This window comes from Convolutriloba macropyga, chromosome 13 (assembly GCF_964194025.1).
Source record: "Convolutriloba macropyga chromosome 13, txConMacr16.3, whole genome shotgun sequence".
NCBI classification, from domain to species: Eukaryota; Metazoa; Xenacoelomorpha; order Acoela; family Convolutidae; genus Convolutriloba; species Convolutriloba macropyga.
This window is the reverse complement of record NC_134480.1, coordinates 14,066,319-14,083,937: the sequence shown is the minus strand read 5'-3', so window position 1 is coordinate 14,083,937 and position 17,619 is coordinate 14,066,319. Positions and strand designations below refer to the sequence as shown.

Below are 17,619 nucleotides of genomic sequence, written 5' to 3'. Positions count from 1 at the left end.
ACTTTAGCATTTTGGCAGAAATATCGTCTGGTCCACTTGCTTTACCGTTTTTCAGTTTACGCACGGCATTTAGAACTTCATCAAACCGAATTGGACCTAGGTCTATTTCAAGACTCTCGGATGCTTCCACTATGCTCAATACAGAATTGCCGTTGTCGTGGTTGGATTTAACAGATGCTTAAAGTGCTCGGTCCAACGTTCCAACCCTTCTTCTTTTGTTTTCAGAGGCTCGCCTGTGGTTGAAACTATTTTGCTTATAGGAGGACTCCACTTCCGGCATAACTGTTTTGACTCCCCAAAACACTTCTTTCAGGTCACCTTTGTCTGAGTGATCTTGTATTGTTTCACCTTTGTCTTTCAGCCACTGTCTTTTGTCAGATCTTAACGCTTTTCGTACTTCTTTGCAGCAGTTAGAGAACACTAGCAGCGCCTCCGCGCTACTATGCTTCCTCAACTGTAACTCGGCCCGTTTCCTAATCAAAGCCAGCGTTTCAACTGTAATCCAGGGTTTGTGCGCACGCTTTTCGGGGATGAGTAATTTTGTTGCCGCTGCATTAAGAGCCGTTCGAAAACTTGCCCAAGATTGTTCTACGCCTTCAACAATATCGCTCTCATCAAGATAGCGTCTCACTTCTGCGCAGAAAGCTTCACGCGTGACTTCATCGCGCAACTTGGTAGAGCAGACTTTCGGTTGACTGCGTGGCTTATGTGCCACTACTTTGAATCGCACTTCGGCAATGACCATTTCGTGATCGGTGAGAGTGATCTTCCCCTCCTTGTCCTAACGTTGTGCAAACAACTTCTGTGCCTCGAACCGAATAAGATATGATCTAACATCTTCTTTCGCATCTGTTGGTCAGGTGGGTTAAATGTATACCGGTGCACTAACCGGTGTCGAAACCAGGTTCCACCAATCAACAGGTCATGAGAGACACAAAAAGACAACAATTTTTTTGAGTTATCATTCTCCTCGCCCATTCCAAAGGGGCCTCGGCAAGGCATGTTGACATCTGATTGTTTACCAGGTTCTGCATTGGAGTCTCCGACGAGGCAGACTCTCTCCCTCTGTTTGAAACTGGATACCAAGCTGCTCAACTGATTCCAAAAATTGTCTTTCGCTAAGTCGTCAGCTTCATTTCGGGGCGCATAACACACAATCACAACAAGGTTAGCCCGTCTCTGAGCTGCAAACTTCACATAGGCCATTCGCTCACTAAAAGCAACTTACTCAATTAAGCTACCGGCAAGTCTTTTCGTCACTGCAATACCAACTTCTCCTTGTGTCGCTATTGCAGTCGATAGCCAGGAGTCAGTGAGGAAGAGCTTGTGGTCGCCAAGATCTATTTCCTGCTCCTCCAGTCTCGTTTCCTGCACTCCCAGAACGTCCAACTTGTACTTCTTCAGGTCCGTTTTCAGGCTTTCCAGTGAACCTGATTGAGCCAGTGTCCCGACATTGAGGGTTCCAATTCTGAGATCATTCCACGGGAGATTTTTTGCACCCTTTACCCGGGACTCGGGGCCATTTGTGTTTGAACTCATTGCATTGGGTTTTAAGGCTCAACTAGTCGCGCCACCAACTAGAGGACCCTTGCCTCGTTAGCTCGGTGGTACTATGCATCTGCCCTACGAGCAGCTGCTGCACCACTTACCCCAGGGGACACCGCGTGGAGGGGAGGTTAGATTTTGCCCCCCTACTACTAGAATTTTTAGCCTCTGGACAATGACATATGTTTCGATCTCTACATGTCTCCGTGTTTAAGCGAGCATAAGTATTCTCTTTTTTCTGTATTACTAACACTTCAACAGCATGCGCCAAGAGAGATAAACATCGTTACGATTGGGAAAACCTTGAGCCATTTGAGATGCGACAGAGAAAGATTTATCTTTTAGCAGAAACAGCAAAAGCAAAAAATGTTTTAATTCACAGAAACCAAAAGAAAATTTTCTGAAATTATACTGAGAAAAAATTGAGCCCAAGTTTTATCATAAGGTACAAAACCTCAATTCCAATTGCCAAATAGAATATTTGAAAAATTTGAGAGGTTTCATACAAGTCTCTAACCTACTTACAACTTTGAAAAACTGACTGCTGATTTTATATGCTCAACCCTAAGTTAGCGGAAAGTTTTTTCCTGTGCCAATTTGGACAACAAAGTTGGTGAAAAAAGATCAATGTTTCAATGTTTTAATTGAGACCCATGATCCACAAAGATTTGCTACAAAAATTATTGATCTATTGATGAAGGCTCTGGAAAAAAACCAATGCAGAATCAAAATAAGCTCATAACGTCCTGCAAAGTTCCTTGCTGGGCAATTATTGGCAAAAAATGCATAACTGCGCCACATTTAACTTTCATGTTCAAATACATTTTGCGAAAACTAATTTTTCCCAATCAGTTGAAAATTGCAAAAGTTGCGTCTCTATTCAAAGAACCGCAAAATTTTATAAACTGCAGACTAACACCAATCATTAAAAAATTTTCAAACTTTTTGAGAACATTAGATATACAGTTACGATACTATATTCTGAAGTTAAGCTTAACTGGCGAAGAGGGGCTCAAATTCCAATGAAAAAATCAACTTGCACTTGGCGCTGCCTTACTCATATTAGCCAAATCTTTTCCAAAAATATTGATAATAAAAAGAGGATTGAAGCGGATTCTTAGGTCTTATAAATTCTTTTTTTATGAAGCCTGATACAAGTATATGTTCTTTTGCTGTATTTTTTTAATTATAGAAAGATAGTCCTAAATTTTTGCTTAATCAGAATTAATTCATTGTAAATTATGCAGAAGTTACCTTGTATTTCCGTCAAATAATAATGACCTTTTCGCAAAACAATGGTTATCAGAGTTTTTTGATGAATATGTTTCAGATATAAAAAGTCATAAACGAAACTTGAATGCCGAGAAAACAAAATGCACCAAGTTTAAGCTTAGTTGAAGAAATAAAACTCATGATTTGAAAAATTTAGTAGTCGACAATCAAAAGTATTGGTAAAAAAAATTAATGCAAGTACATAGTCGTACTAATTGACTCCAGTTTGGCGGCCATAAAGGTTTTCAGCGAATGACTGTAGTTATTAAAACCTTAGGAAATCGACCCTAAACTAAGTTTTGGAACTTTGGAAGCTCTTTTAACCCGATTGTGTAGATTGCATTTGTATTACTAGGCTCCGTTAGAGAGCGAGAAAAAGAGAGAGAGAGATAGAGAGAGAGAGGAAGAGAGGGAACGGCTTATATCCCGACTCAGGCCGATAAATAAAAATCATTTAAAGTCATTTTTACTATTTAACATTTACATTGCTCGTACACGTGGGGCAATTGCAACAAACAAACCACGAGCATCGACAATAGGGATTGAAACATGGAATGATGGATTCAAAATGTTGAACAATCTTGTTGATGTTGAAACTGCCGTCATCGATTATCCCATGTCGATAGAAAATATTAATCAAGTCGGAGAACCAATCGTTCATTGAAAGATCCAGGGGCTAATTTGCGTTTGAAATTGATATTGTTTTTCCGTATTCTTGTCACACCAAGAGATAAAACTTCAAGATTATCAACAAACCGCTCAAAAGCGTCCTTTGGGCCAAGAGAAAGAACAGTCGCCATACTCAATTTGGATCCGAAAGACTGTTGGTAGGAGTTTATGTGTGGGAAGAGTGTCCAAGTAGCTCCGAAAACTCCCGTCAATTCAAAACGTTCATAATATTTTGATTTTCTTTTTAAAGCGGCCGTTTAACTGGGGATTCTGAACACTTTTTTGGCGGCTAAATAAAATGTTAAGATCTGAGAATCAACAGCATTATTTTAAGTATTCCGCGGTGTTGAATACGCCTAATTTTGGATAATATGATGTCATCAATCAGGAGCTAGCATTGAATGTTAACCTAAGATTTGTCCGTGCAAATTACGACATACATAGTCGATCCATGAAAATCACCTTGCACGGTGACAGGTTGACAAATTATCTCAACAAATCATATTTCCATGACACAGCTAATACTCGCAAATATGTTGAAATTCTCACGTATGTTAAGCATCAAAACTGGGAGAGCAATTACTAGATATATTCGTGAATGTTGAATGTAATTTTCTGATTTTGCGTGAATTGGAGCATTCATATTGGATATGCGTGCTGGTAAAAGTTTGACAAAGCTCAGTTATCATTTTTTCAAATGACTATATCGTTAAATTTTCAAAAACTAATTTAAGAAATGCCCCACCCCAACACAGGGTAAATATCGTCTGTTCCCAGAACTATCGTTGCATGAAGCTTTTCGTATTGTTCAAATCTATCAACAAAATAATATAAATACTCAAATTTTAGCTAAAAAAATAAAACAAAAGACAGATGAGGGTGTTGAATAATTTTTTTCACCGTTCGGCTAAACATACAATTTTTTGTATATAATGTACATTTAATCAAAATAAAAAATGACTTCTCTTGTTCATTCAACTGTCTCAATCATCTAACATTCTAGACAATTGAATTGAAATGGTGATTTTTTTGTTCGTAATCTAGCTGTAGTTTTGGTCTTCGGCAATTCCTGAGAGAGAGAGAGAAAAGCCTAATTCCCGATAAAGGAGCCAATAATTAAAAATCAATGAAAAGTAGTTCTACTATTTATCATTTGCGATGCTCGTACACGTGCGGCAATAGCAACAAACCAACCACGATCTTCGACAACAAGGATTGCAACATGAAATGATGTATTCAGAATTTTGAACAATCTTGTTGATCTTGCAATTGCCGTCAACGCTTATCCCATGACGATAAAAAAAATTGATCATGTTGATGCACCGTTGATTGAAAGATCCAGGGCCTATTTTAATTGAATTTGGTATTGTTTTTCCGTCTTCTTGTCTCACCAAGAGATAAAACTTCAACATTATCACAGAAACCACTCAACACCTTTGGGCCAAGAGAATGAGCAGTAAGTAGCACTTAGTTTGAATCTGAAAGGCCATTAGTAGTATTTTATGTGTGATAAGAGTTCCAAGTAATTCCTACAACACCTGTTAATTTTGAACGTTCAAGAATATTTGTTTTTTATTAGAACAGCAGTTTAACTAGCGACTCAGAACACTTTTTTGAGATCTAAACAAAATTCTATGGTATGAAAATTAAAAGAGATTTTTTTTAATATTCAGCATTTTTAAATAAGCTCAATTTTGGATACTACAAAATCATCAACCAGGAGCTGACATTTGAAAATTAACTTAGAATTTGTCCGCGCAAATTACAACACACATAGTCGATCTTCCACAATGACAGGTTGACAAATTATCTCAAAAAATCTTTTATCCATGCCAAAGATAATATTGAAAAAAGTTACTGAAATCTCCACGAATGTTAAGCGTTAGAACAACAAAACTGGAAGAACGTTTACCAGATATTTTTTTGATGTAATTTTTTTGATTTGGCTTGAATTAGCGCATTCAAATTTGTATTGTTCAAGACTATCAATAAATTAATATTATACCCAAGTTTTAGCTGAGAAAAAAACAAAAGACTGATTAGTGGGTTGAATGATTGTTTTACACCGTTTGGCGAAACATGCAAATTTTTGTATATAATGTACGTTTAATCAAAATGAAAAATGTCTTCTCTTGTTCATTCAACTGTCTGAATCATCGGTCGTACTTGAAAATTGAATTGAAATAGTGATGTTTTGATTGTAATATAGCTACAGTTTTGGCCTTCGCCGTTTTCTGAGATTGAGAGAAAGGCTCAATTCCCGATAAAGGGCCAAGAAAAAACATCAATGTAATGCATTTTTACTGATTAACATTTACAATGCTCTTACACGTGGGGGTGATTGCAATAACCAACCACGAGCATAGAAAACAGGGTTGAAACATTGAATGTTGAATTCAAAATTTTGAACAATCTTGTTGATCTTGCAATTGTTGTAATCGATTGTCCCATGACGATAGAAAAAATTGATCATGTTGACACACCGTTCGTAAAAAGATCCAGGGGCTCTTTTTGTTTGAGTTTGGTCTTGTTTTTCCCTGTTCCTGTCAAACCAAGAGATGAAAATTCAACATTATCACAGAAACCGCTCAACAGCTTCCTTTTGGCCAATAGAATGAATAGTCGGCAGTACTCAATTTGGATAAAAAAAGGCCCTCGGTAGGATTTTGTGTGTGAGAAGAGTGTTTAAGTAGGTCCGAGAACTTCTGCTAATTCCGATCAATCAAAAAAATTGCTTTATTTGAGATACCATAAGATGACTAATTATCTCAAAAAATCTTTTTATCCATGCCAAAGCTGATATTGAAAAAAGTTACTGAAATCTCAACGAATGTTAAGCGTTAGAACAACAAAACTGGAAGAACGTTTACCAGATATTTTTTTTGATGTAATTTTTTTGATTTGGCTTGAATTAGCGCATTCAAATTTGAAATGCTTTTGGTGAAAAAGTTGACAGAGCCCAGTAATCATTTTTCCTAAGAATTAATTTGCTGAATTTTCAAAATCTAAAATAAGAAATCTCCTCCGCAACACTGGGTAAATATCGTCTGGTCCAGCACTACCTCTGCATAAAGCATTTTGTATTGTTCAAGACTATCAATAAATTAATATTATACCCAAGTTTTAGCTGAGAAAAAAACAAAAGACTGATTAGTGGGTTGAATGATTGTTTTACACCGTTTGGCGAAACATGCAAATTTTTGTATATAATGTACGTTTAATCAAAATGAAAAATGTCTTCTCTTGTTCATTCAACTGTCTGAATCATCGGTCGTACTTGAAAATTGAATTGAAATAGTGATGTTTTGATTGTAATATAGCTACAGTTTTGGCCTTCGCCGTTTTCTGAGATTGAGAGAAAGGCTCAATTCCCGATAAAGGGCCAAGAAAAAACATCAATGTAATGCATTTTTACTGATTAACATTTACAATGCTCTTACACGTGGGGGTGATTGCAATAACCAACCACGAGCATAGAAAACAGGGTTGAAACATTGAATGTTGAATTCAAAATTTTGAACAATCTTGTTGATCTTGCAATTGTTGTAATCGATTGTCCCATGACGATAGAAAAAATTGATCATGTTGACACACCGTTCGTAAAAAGATCCAGGGGCTCTTTTTGTTTGAGTTTGGTCTTGTTTTTCCGTGTTCCTGTCAAACCAAGAGATGAAAATTCAACATTATCACAGAAACCGCTCAACAGCTTCCTTTTGGCCAATAGAATGAATAGTCGGCAGTACTCAATTTGGATAAAAAAAGGCCCTCGGTAGGATTTTGTGTGTGAGAAGAGTGTTTAAGTAGGTCCGAGAACTTCTGCTAATTCCGATCAATCAAAAAAATTGCTTTATTTGAGATACCATAAGATGACTAATTATCTCAAAAAATCTTTTTATCCATGCCAAGCTGATATTGAAAAATCTACTTAAATGCTAACGAATGTTAAGCATTAGAACAACAAAACTGGGAGAGCGTTTACTGGATAATTTCTTGGATGTAATTTTTTGATTTTGCCTGAATTAGCGCAATTAAATTGGAAATCTGTTTCGGTGAAAAAACTGACAGAGCCCAGTTATCATCTTTCTTAAGAATTAATTTATTGAAATGTCAAAATCTAAATTAAGAAATGCCCCTCCCGTACAATGTGTAAATATCGTCTGGTTCCAGCACTACCTCTGAATAAACAATTTTGTATTGTTCAAATATATCAATAAATTATATTTACTCAAATTTTAGGTGAGAAAGAAATAAAACAAAGGACGAATTAGTTTGTTGAATGATTGTTTTACACAGTTTGGCTAAACATGCAATTTTCTGTTTATAATGTATTTTTAATCAAAATGAAGTGACTTCTCTTTTTTCATTCAGCTGTCTGAATCATTGGTCGTACTTGACAATTAAATTGAAATAGTGATGTTTTGATCGTATTATAGCTGTAGCTTTGGTCTTTTTCTTTTTCTGAGAATGAGAGAAAGCCTCAACTTCTGATAGAGGGCCTAGAAATAGAAATCAATGGAGTGCATTTCTACTAATTAACATTTACAATGCACGTACACGTGGGGCAATTGCAACAAACAAACAAAGAGCATCAAAAACAGGGATTGAAACATAGAATAATGGATTCAAAGTGCTGAAAAATCCTGTTGATCTTGAAATTGCCGTCATCGATTATCCCATGACGATAGAAAAAATTGATCATGTTGACACACGGTTCGTAAAAAGATCCAGGGGCTACTTTTTGTTTGAGTTTGGTCTTGTTTTTCCGTGTTCTTGTCAAACCAAGAGATCAAAGTTCAACATTATCACAGAAACCGCTCAACAGCTTCCTTTTGGCCAATAGAATGAATAGTCGGCAGTACTCAATTTGGATAAAAAAGGCCCTCGGTAGGATGTTATGTGTGAGAAGAGTGTTTAAGTAGGTCCGAGAACTTCTTCTAATTCCGATCGATCAAACAAATTTGCTTTATTTTTTAGAGCGGCCCTTTAACTGGGAAGTCGGAACACTTTTTTTGGATCAAAACAAAATTCTATTATTCGAAAATCAACAGAAAACTTTTAAAAATTCAGCGGTTTTAGATATGTTGAATTTTAGATATAATGATATCATCAATCAGGAGCTAGCATTTAAAGTTAACCTAACATTTGTGCGTTTAAGTTACGACATACATAGTCGATCAATGAATAGCTGTAGTTTTGGTCTTCTTTATTTCCTGAGATTGAGAGAAAGGCTCAATTCCCAATAAAGGGTCAAGAACTAAAAATCAACGGAATGCATTTCTACTGATTAACATTTACAATGCTCTTATACGTGGGAGTGATTGCAAAAACCAACCACGAGCATAGAAAACAGGGATTGAAACATTGATTGATGAATTCAAATTTTTGAACAATTGTGTTGATCTTGAAATTGTTGTCATCGACTGTCCCATGACGATAGAAGAAATAGATCATGTTGACACACCGTTCGTAAAAAGATCCAGGGGCTACTTTTTGTTTGAGTTTAGTCTTGTTTTTCCCTGTTCTTGTCAAACCAAGAGATGAAAATTCAACATTATCACAGAAACCGCTCAACAGTTTCCTTTTGGCCAATAGAATGAATAGTCGGCAGTACTCAATTTGGATAAAAAAAGCCCTCGGTAGGATTTTATGTGTGAGAAGAGTGTTTAAGTAGGTCCGAGAACTTCTGCTAATTCCGATCAATCAAAAAATTGCTTATTTAGTAGAGCGGCCGTTTAACTGGAGATTCTGAACATTTTTTTGGGTTCTTAATAAAGTTCTATGATTCGAAAATCAAGAGAATTATTTTGATTTTTAAGCGGTTTTAAATACGTTCAATTTTAGATATTATGATATCATCAATCAGGAGCTAGCATTTAAAGTTAACTTAAAATTTGTGCGTTTAAGTTACGACAAACATAGTCGATCAATGAAAATCGTCTTCCACGATGACAAAATGTTTAATTATCTCAAAAAATGTTTTTTTCCATGCCACAGCTAAAATTGAAAAAATCTATTTAATTACTAACGAATGTTAAGCATTAGAACAACAAATATGGGAGAGCGTTTACTAGATAATTTCATGGATGCAATTTTTTGATTTTGCCTGAAATAGCGCATTCAAATTGAAAATATTTTTTGGTGAAAAAGTTGACTGAGCCCAGTTTTCATTTTTCCTAAGGATTATTTTGTTGAATTGTCAAAATCTAAATTAAGTAATGCCCTTCTCGTACACTGGTTAAATATCGTCTGTTTCCAGCACTACCTCTGCACAAAATATTTTGTATTGTTCAAATCTATCAATAAAGTAATTTTATACTCAAATTTTAGCTGAGAAAGAAATAAAACAAAAAACGGATTAGTTTGTTGAATGATTGTTTTACAACGCTTGGCTAAACATAAAATTTTCTGTTTATAATGTATGTTTATTCAAAATGAAGCGTCTTCTCTTTTTCATTCAGCTGTCTGCATCATTGGTCGTACTTGACAATTAAATTGAAATAGTGATGTTTTGATCGTATTATAGCTGTAGCTTTGGTCTTCTTCATTCTGAATCATCGGTCGTACTTGAAACTTGAATTGCAATAGTGATATTTTTATCGTAAAGTAGCTTTAGTTTTTGTCTTCTTCATTTTTTGAGATTGAGGGAAAGGCTCAATTACCAATAATGTGCCGAGAAAGGAAAACAAGGGAATGCATTTCTACTAATTAACATTTACAATGCACGTACACGTGGGGCAATTGCATTAAACAAACCACGAGCATCGAAAACAGCGATTCAAACAAGGAATGATGGTTTCAAAGTGTTGAAAAATCTTGTTGATCTTGAAATTGCCGTCATCAATTATCCCATGACGGCAATTATCAATTATCATCAATTATCCCATGAAAATTGCTTTATATAGTAGAGCGGCCGTTTAACTGGGATTCGGAACATTTATTTCGGATCTTAATAAAATTCTATGATTCGAGGATCAACAGAAATTTTTTAAGTATTCAGCGGTTTTAAATACGTTCAGTTTTGGATAGTATGATATCATCAATCAGGAGCTAGCAATTAAAATTAAGTTAATATTTGTGCGTTTAGATTACGACACACATAGCCGATCAAAGAAAATCATCTTCCCCGACAACAGGCTGACAAGGTATCAAAACAAATCTTTTTTCCATGCCACAGCTTATATTGGAAGGATCTATTTAAATCCTAACGAATGTTAAGCATTAGAACAACAAAATTGGAAAAGCGTTTACTAGATACTTTTTTGAATGTAATCTTTCAGTTTTGCCTGAATTGGATCATTAAAATTGCAACTGAGTTTTGCTGAAAAAATAAACAAAGCTCAGTTACAATTTCTCCAAATGAGTATTTTTTATATTGTCGAAAGCAAAATTAAGAAATGCTCCTCCCCAACACCGGGTAAATATCGTCTGCTCCCAGAACCACCTCAGCAAAAAGCATTTGGTATTGTTTAAATCTATCGAAAAAAATAATGTTATACTCAAGTTTTAGATGAGAAAAAAGTAAAACAAAATGCGGGTTAGTGTGTTGAATATATGTTTTATACCCTTCGGCTTAATATGCAAATTTTTTTCTATCTAGTAGATATTTAGTCAAAATAAAGCGTCTTTTCCTCTTCGAAATTCTTGAATCGTCTGTCTTACTCGAACATTGGATTGAAATAGTGCTGTTTTGATCGTAATCTAGCTACAGTTTTGGTTGTCGCCATTTTCTGAGGGAGGGAGAAATGCTTAATTCCCAATCAAGGTCCAAAAAATAAAACTCAATGAAATGGATTTTTACTCTTTAGCATTTACAAAGCTTGTACACGTGGGGCAATTCTTACAAACAAAGCATGAGCATCGAAAGCAGGGATTGATGGAATGATGGATTTGAAATGTTAAACAATCCTGTTGATTTTGAAATTGCCGTCATCGATTATCCCATGACGATAGAAAAGATTGATCATGTTGACGCACCGTTTGTAAAAAGATCCAGGGGCCACTTTATGTTTGAGTTTGGTCTTGTTTTTCCGTCTTCTTGTCACACCAAAATATAAAGCTTCAACATTATCACAGAAACCGCTCAACAGCTTCCTTTGTGTCAATTGAATGAATAGTCGGCTGTACTCAATTTGGATTTAAAAAGCCACCGGTAGGATTTTGTGTGTGATAAGAGTGTCCAAGTAGTTCCGCGAACTTGTGATAATTCCGAATGTTCGAAACAATTGCTTTATATAGTAGAGCGGCCGTTTAACTGGGGGTTCGGAACACTTATTTCGGATCTTAATAAAATTCTATGATTCGAGAATCAACAGAAATTTTTTAAGTATTCAGCGGTTTTAAATACGTTCAGTTTTGGATATTATGATATCATCAATCAGGAGCTAGCAATTAAAATTAAGTTAATATTTGTGCGTTTAGATTACGACACACATAGCCGATCAATGAAAATCATCTTCCCCGACGACAGTTTGACAAAATATCCCAAAAAATCTTTTTTCCATGCCACAGCTTATTTTGGAAAAGTTTAATTAAATCCTCACAAATGTTAGGCAAAGCAACAACAAAACTGGAAGAGCGTTTACTAGATTTTTGAATGAATGTAGTCTTTTGATTTTGCCTGAACTATAGCATTCGAACTGGAAATGCGTTTTGCGGAAAAAACTGACCAAGCTCAGTTATCATTTCCCAAAATGATTTTTTTGTTAAATTGTCAGAAGCTAAGTTAAGTTAAGAAGTCTCCCTCTCCAACACTGGTAAATATTGTCTGCTCCCAGCACTACCTCTGCATAAAGCATTTCGTAATGTTGAAATCCATCAAAAAATAATATTATACTCAAATTTTGGTTTTGAAAAAAGTGAAACGAAACACTAGTTAGTGTTTTTTAATATATGTTTTATAACGTTCGGCTTAGTATGCACATTTTTGTCTATCTAGTAGATACTTAGTCAAAGTAAAGCGTCTTTTCCTCTTCATCGAAGTTTTTGAATCGTCTGTGTTTCTCAAAAATTGGATTGAAATATTGCTATTTTGATTGTAATCTAGCTACAGTTTTGATTGCCGCTATTTTTTGAGGGAGAGAGGAATGCTTACTTCCCAATCAAGGTCCAAAAAATAAAACTCAATGAAATGGATTTCTACTATTTAGCATTTACAAAGCTTGTACACGTGGGGCAATTGTTACAAATAAACCATGAGCGTCAAAAGCAGGGATTGATGGAATGATGGATTCAAAATGTTGAACAATCCAGTTGATTTTGAAATTGCCGTCATCGATTATCCCATGACGATAGAAACAATTGATCATGTTGACGCAACGTTTAAAAAAAGATCCAGGGGCCACTTTATGTTTGAGTTTGTCCTTGTTTTTCCGTCTTCTTTTCACAACAAGACATAAAAGTTCAACATTAACACAGAAACTGCTCAACAGCTTCCTTTGGGTCAATTGAATGAATAGTCGGCTGTGCTCAATATGGATATAAAAAGCCACCGGTGGGATTTTATGTGTGAGAAGAGTGTCCAAGTAGTTCCATGAACTTGTGATAAATCCGAACCTTCAAAAAACATTGCTTTATATAGTAGAGCGGCCGTTTAACTGGGGATTCGGAACACTTATTTCGGATCTTAATAAATTTCTATGATTCGAGAATCAACAGAATTTTTTTAAGTAACCAGCGGTTTCAAATACGTACAATTTTGGATATTATGATATCATCAATCAGGAGCTAGCAATTAAAATTAAGTTAATATTTGTGCGTTTAATTTACGGCACACATAGCCGATCAAAGAAAATCAAATTCCCCGACGACAGTTTGACAAAATATCTCAACAAATCTTTTTTCCATGCCACAACTTATATTGGAGAAGTCTATTTAAATCCCCACCAGTGTTAAGCAATGGAACAACAAAACTAGATGAGCTTTTAATAGATTTTTTAAGAAATGTAATCTTTTGATTTTGCCTGAACTAGAGCGTTGAAAATGGAATTGCGTTATGCAAAAAAAAACTGAAAAAGCTCAGTTATCATTTCTCCAAATGATTTTTTGTTAAATTGTCAAAAACTAAGTTAAGTTAAGAAATGTCCCTCCCCAATACTGGCTAAAAATTGTCTGCTCCTAGAACTACTTCTGCATAAAGCATTTCGTAATGTTCAAATCCATCAAAAAATAATAATTCACTCAAATTTTAGTTGACAATAAAGTAAAACAAAGACGGATTAGTGTGTTGAATAAATGTTTTACACCGTTTGGCTTATTATGCAATTATTGTCTATGTAATAGATACTTAATCAAAATAAAGCGTCTTTTCCTCTTCATCGAAATTTTTGAATCATCTTTCTTACTCGAAAATTGAATTGAAATAGTGATGTTTTGATCGTAATCTAGCTACAGTTTTGGTTGTTGCCATTTTTATGAGGGAGAGAGAAAAACTTAATTCCCAATTAAGGGCCAAAAATAAAAATCAATTAAATGCATTTCTACTTTTTAGCATTTACAAAGCCCGCAGACGTTGGACAATTGTTACAAACAAACAATGAACATCGAAAACAGGAATTGAAACATGGGATGACGGATTCAAAATGTTTAAAAATTTTGTTTATCTTGAATATGTCATCATCGATTAGCCCATGACTATACAAAAAGTTGATCATGTTGTTGCACAGTTCGTTGAAAGATCCAGGGGCTACTTTATGTTTGAGTTTGAACTTGTTTTTCTGTTTTCTCGTCACACCAAGAGATAAAAATTCAACATTATCACGGAAACTGCTCAACAACTTCCTTTGGGCCAAGAGAATGAACAGTTGGCAATACTCAATTTGGATTCGAAAGGCCTCCGGTAGGATTTGATGTGTGATGAGAGTGTCCAAGTGGTTATTAGAACTCCTCTAAACCCTTCTTAAGCGTTTTTCTTGGATATTTTTGAGCGTCCTGAGGTATGCAATGGACTACAAACAGATTTGAGAACCATAGAGGAGTATTGGAACAACATAGGCGAAGTAGAGCTAGGACTTGATATATGACTGAGTGCTCCAAGGTATAGTATTCTTATTCTTGTAGAAAGCTCTGCGGCTGTTGGTGACTCTACATCGTGGGTGCGTGTTCCGTTTTAAATTTCTCTTGTCATAAACTCCGAGATTTTTCACGCATTCTCGTCGCTGAATTGTGATGTTGACGTACTCTAATATTAGCTCGACAGCGCCGAAAGAAAAACAAAAGTTCTTGTTCCCGTTGACTAACATCGTAGTTTTTTTATTCCAATTGCACAAACGTACAAGATCATCATTGAAATTCAAGGAGTTGAATACTAACTTCGCGTTATCATCCAATAACCACAAAATACTCTCCAAAAGAATACAAGGCAGGTCGTTGATAAAAATCAAGAAGAGCAGGGGCCCATGTAATGAACCTTAGGGTACGCTACTCAAAACTCCTGTGTGCATTGAAGAGACCGTTGATTTGTACTGCTTGAACTCTTCCCATGAGGTAACTTTAAGAGAAATAAACAAAGAAACAAAAAAATTTCGACTCCGGCCAATTTCTTTGAGTTTCATTAGTAGAACGGAATGTGGCAAACGATCGAAGGCTTTCTCGTATTCGAAGTATATTGAGAAAAGCATGCCTCCTTTGTTGAGATAGAGGAGATAGAGGAAGTTTACGTGTTCTAGGAGCTGAAAATTTGTAGACCTCTTAGGCTACAAACCATACTGCCTTGGATATTTTTGAGTAGATCAATAAGAAACTTGTGGAGTAATTTTTCGAATATCAATGAGATCTTTGGCAGCAGACTAATTGGACGTTAATTGGTGATCTTGTTTGGCAAGCTCCTTTGTGAATAGGTTTAATAAAGGACGATTTTCATGTTTCGGCGAACTGGCAGTTCAAGACTACGCATTTGAAGACGATCGGAACAATGCCGCAAAAAGATCAGAGCACTCCTTCAGTAGTCCCTTCGGGAATTCATCATGGATCTCACGACTGCAATAAATGCAGTTGAGAATTACTTGAAGAATGTCAGAGTCGCTAAGCGAACCCCAGGTATCATTGAAGAAAATACGACTTCGGTTGTCATCTGGTATCCTTGTTCCGTATGAGGGCGTGTTGAAATTCGGAGCAGAGAAATCATCAAAAGAAAATGCAACGTCAATCCATGAACCAAAATTCAATGTACCAGAAGAAATTGGATGGGGAATAATTTTTTCCTTGAAGCTTTCGATGAGTTTGAAGCAAGAATCCAGGTTGGAAGTAACTTTCTCCAGGTTGGAAGAATCCAGGTTGGAATCAAAGTAAGGTATGTAGAGCACATTGTCCAATTCCAAAATTTTCTCAAGGGTGTCTGTAAAATTACGCACATTATTATGGACAAAATGATGTTTTATTCAAAGTATACACTGTATAGGATGAGTGGTAGGTTGGCACGGACGCCCTTTTTCTGGTTCACTGTGGAACACTAAGGCGCAGATGGTGGTAGAAATCGACAGTGTCCGCAGGAGATAGTTGGAGAAGTTGTAACTATGCCATAGTGAGCAGAAACTGACAATGTCTGGCTCGGTAAATGCATGATTTCGAATTCTTATAGAGGAGATTGAGAATTTTGTGTATATCTTTGCTGATATGGGAGCATGATCTGAGAAAAGAGTGATAGGGAACTCGAGGTAGTAAAAAAAGCCGGTGACAGATGAGGGAACGATAATGATGACGAGGGATTTGTCACGGCTCTGCGTGGAGCTATGATTAGTAGGGCAAATTGATAGTCATGTATTATGTTTAAAAAGCTATTTTCTACCGCAGATGAAGAACTGAAGGTTGACCAAACAAATCAAACTAAACTCAACAGAAATGTCAAGCCATGATGTATAACGCTAGCCAAGGATGCAGTTGTGACCTCATATTGGCTAACTTGTCGGGGGCAGGTAGACCAAAATGAAGAGGACGAGACGAGGTCTGAAGTGGAAGTTTTAGCATTGCTTATGACATGATTGCCTAGGAACTCCGCACATGATTTGTAGGAGGTGTTCCGTGATATAACTTTCTTGCCGTGTCGGCATTGTATGCGGTCTTGTCTTTCAATAACTGAAAACGATCACCCTGCTGACAAGTCACTGTTTTCAAGCGTCTTTTTTAGCCATGTTTCGGTGAGAAAAGACAAGTGTGGTTGGTGTTTATGCAAGAACGCTGAAGGGCAGCTAGAATAGCGATAGCATTCCTCGATAGTTTAGAAGAAAACAAACGTAAGAGACTTTGCCTATTCAATTGTCTTTAGTTTGCTTTGCTAGAAAATTTGGGGCTTTGAAGTTGTCCAAAACCTTGTTTCTATGACAAAAATTCAAGTTCAAAATTTTCATCGCTTGTGTGGGGATGCCCAGATTTCACAGTTTGAAACGCAAATTGAGTAATTGTTTCTCAGGGCTTCTTTTTCCGGAGTTAACATTGGTTTCAGAAAAAATTTGGTGTTATTCAGCATATAAGACTTCGACTGGGCTATTCGTTTGTCCCATTGATTTTCTAAAGTTACAACAAATGGTCTGGGCTTATGATATGAAGTTAAGATAACAATTCGGTGGACGTCTTCTATGGAGCAAATGAACAGATATACATTTTAAATCAACTTTTTTGCTGTTGAAAGCTTTTTTGTAGTCTTTCGGAAGACATCAATGTTTGCTCATGTTCGTCCTTCCAAATACAAAAGAAAGGTTTTCGAGAGGTTTTGCTGTCACTGAAGGCGGTGCAGGTGGGCTATGCTTGGGTTTCGACCATTCAAATTTGATGTTGTTGATCTCTGATGAAGACAAATGGACCGAAGTCTTTATCTCCGTCAATTTACAATTGACCTCGCTAACGGACACGAAAATCTTCGTTAGCTCGTCAGCGCTTTCACGAAGTTTCTGGACTTCGTCAACTTTGGGAGATAACATGGAGATGTCTTTTTTAGCTGGACAATCACAAGACTCACAAAGCCAAACCAATCCTTGAATTTTTTTCGGGTCTTCCCATTATAGCCCCACCAGCTTAGTGGTCAGATAACCTATAGCCCCATCCCCAATCATTTTAAATGTACCATAGTGTGGGCTATATTTTCATGGGGGGCTATAATGGGAAAGACCCCTTTTCTCAAGTGAGTTAACAGGGCTGCTGGAA

General features: G+C 36.2%; 1 protein-coding gene across 1 annotated transcript in view; it reads left to right on the top strand.

The window, feature by feature from the left end:
- LOC142351866 (guanine nucleotide-binding protein subunit beta-1-like) overlaps positions 1–17,619 on the top strand; it is a 63,051-nt gene that overhangs the window by 29,376 nt on the left and 16,056 nt on the right. The gene's annotated exons all lie outside the window — the stretch shown is intronic.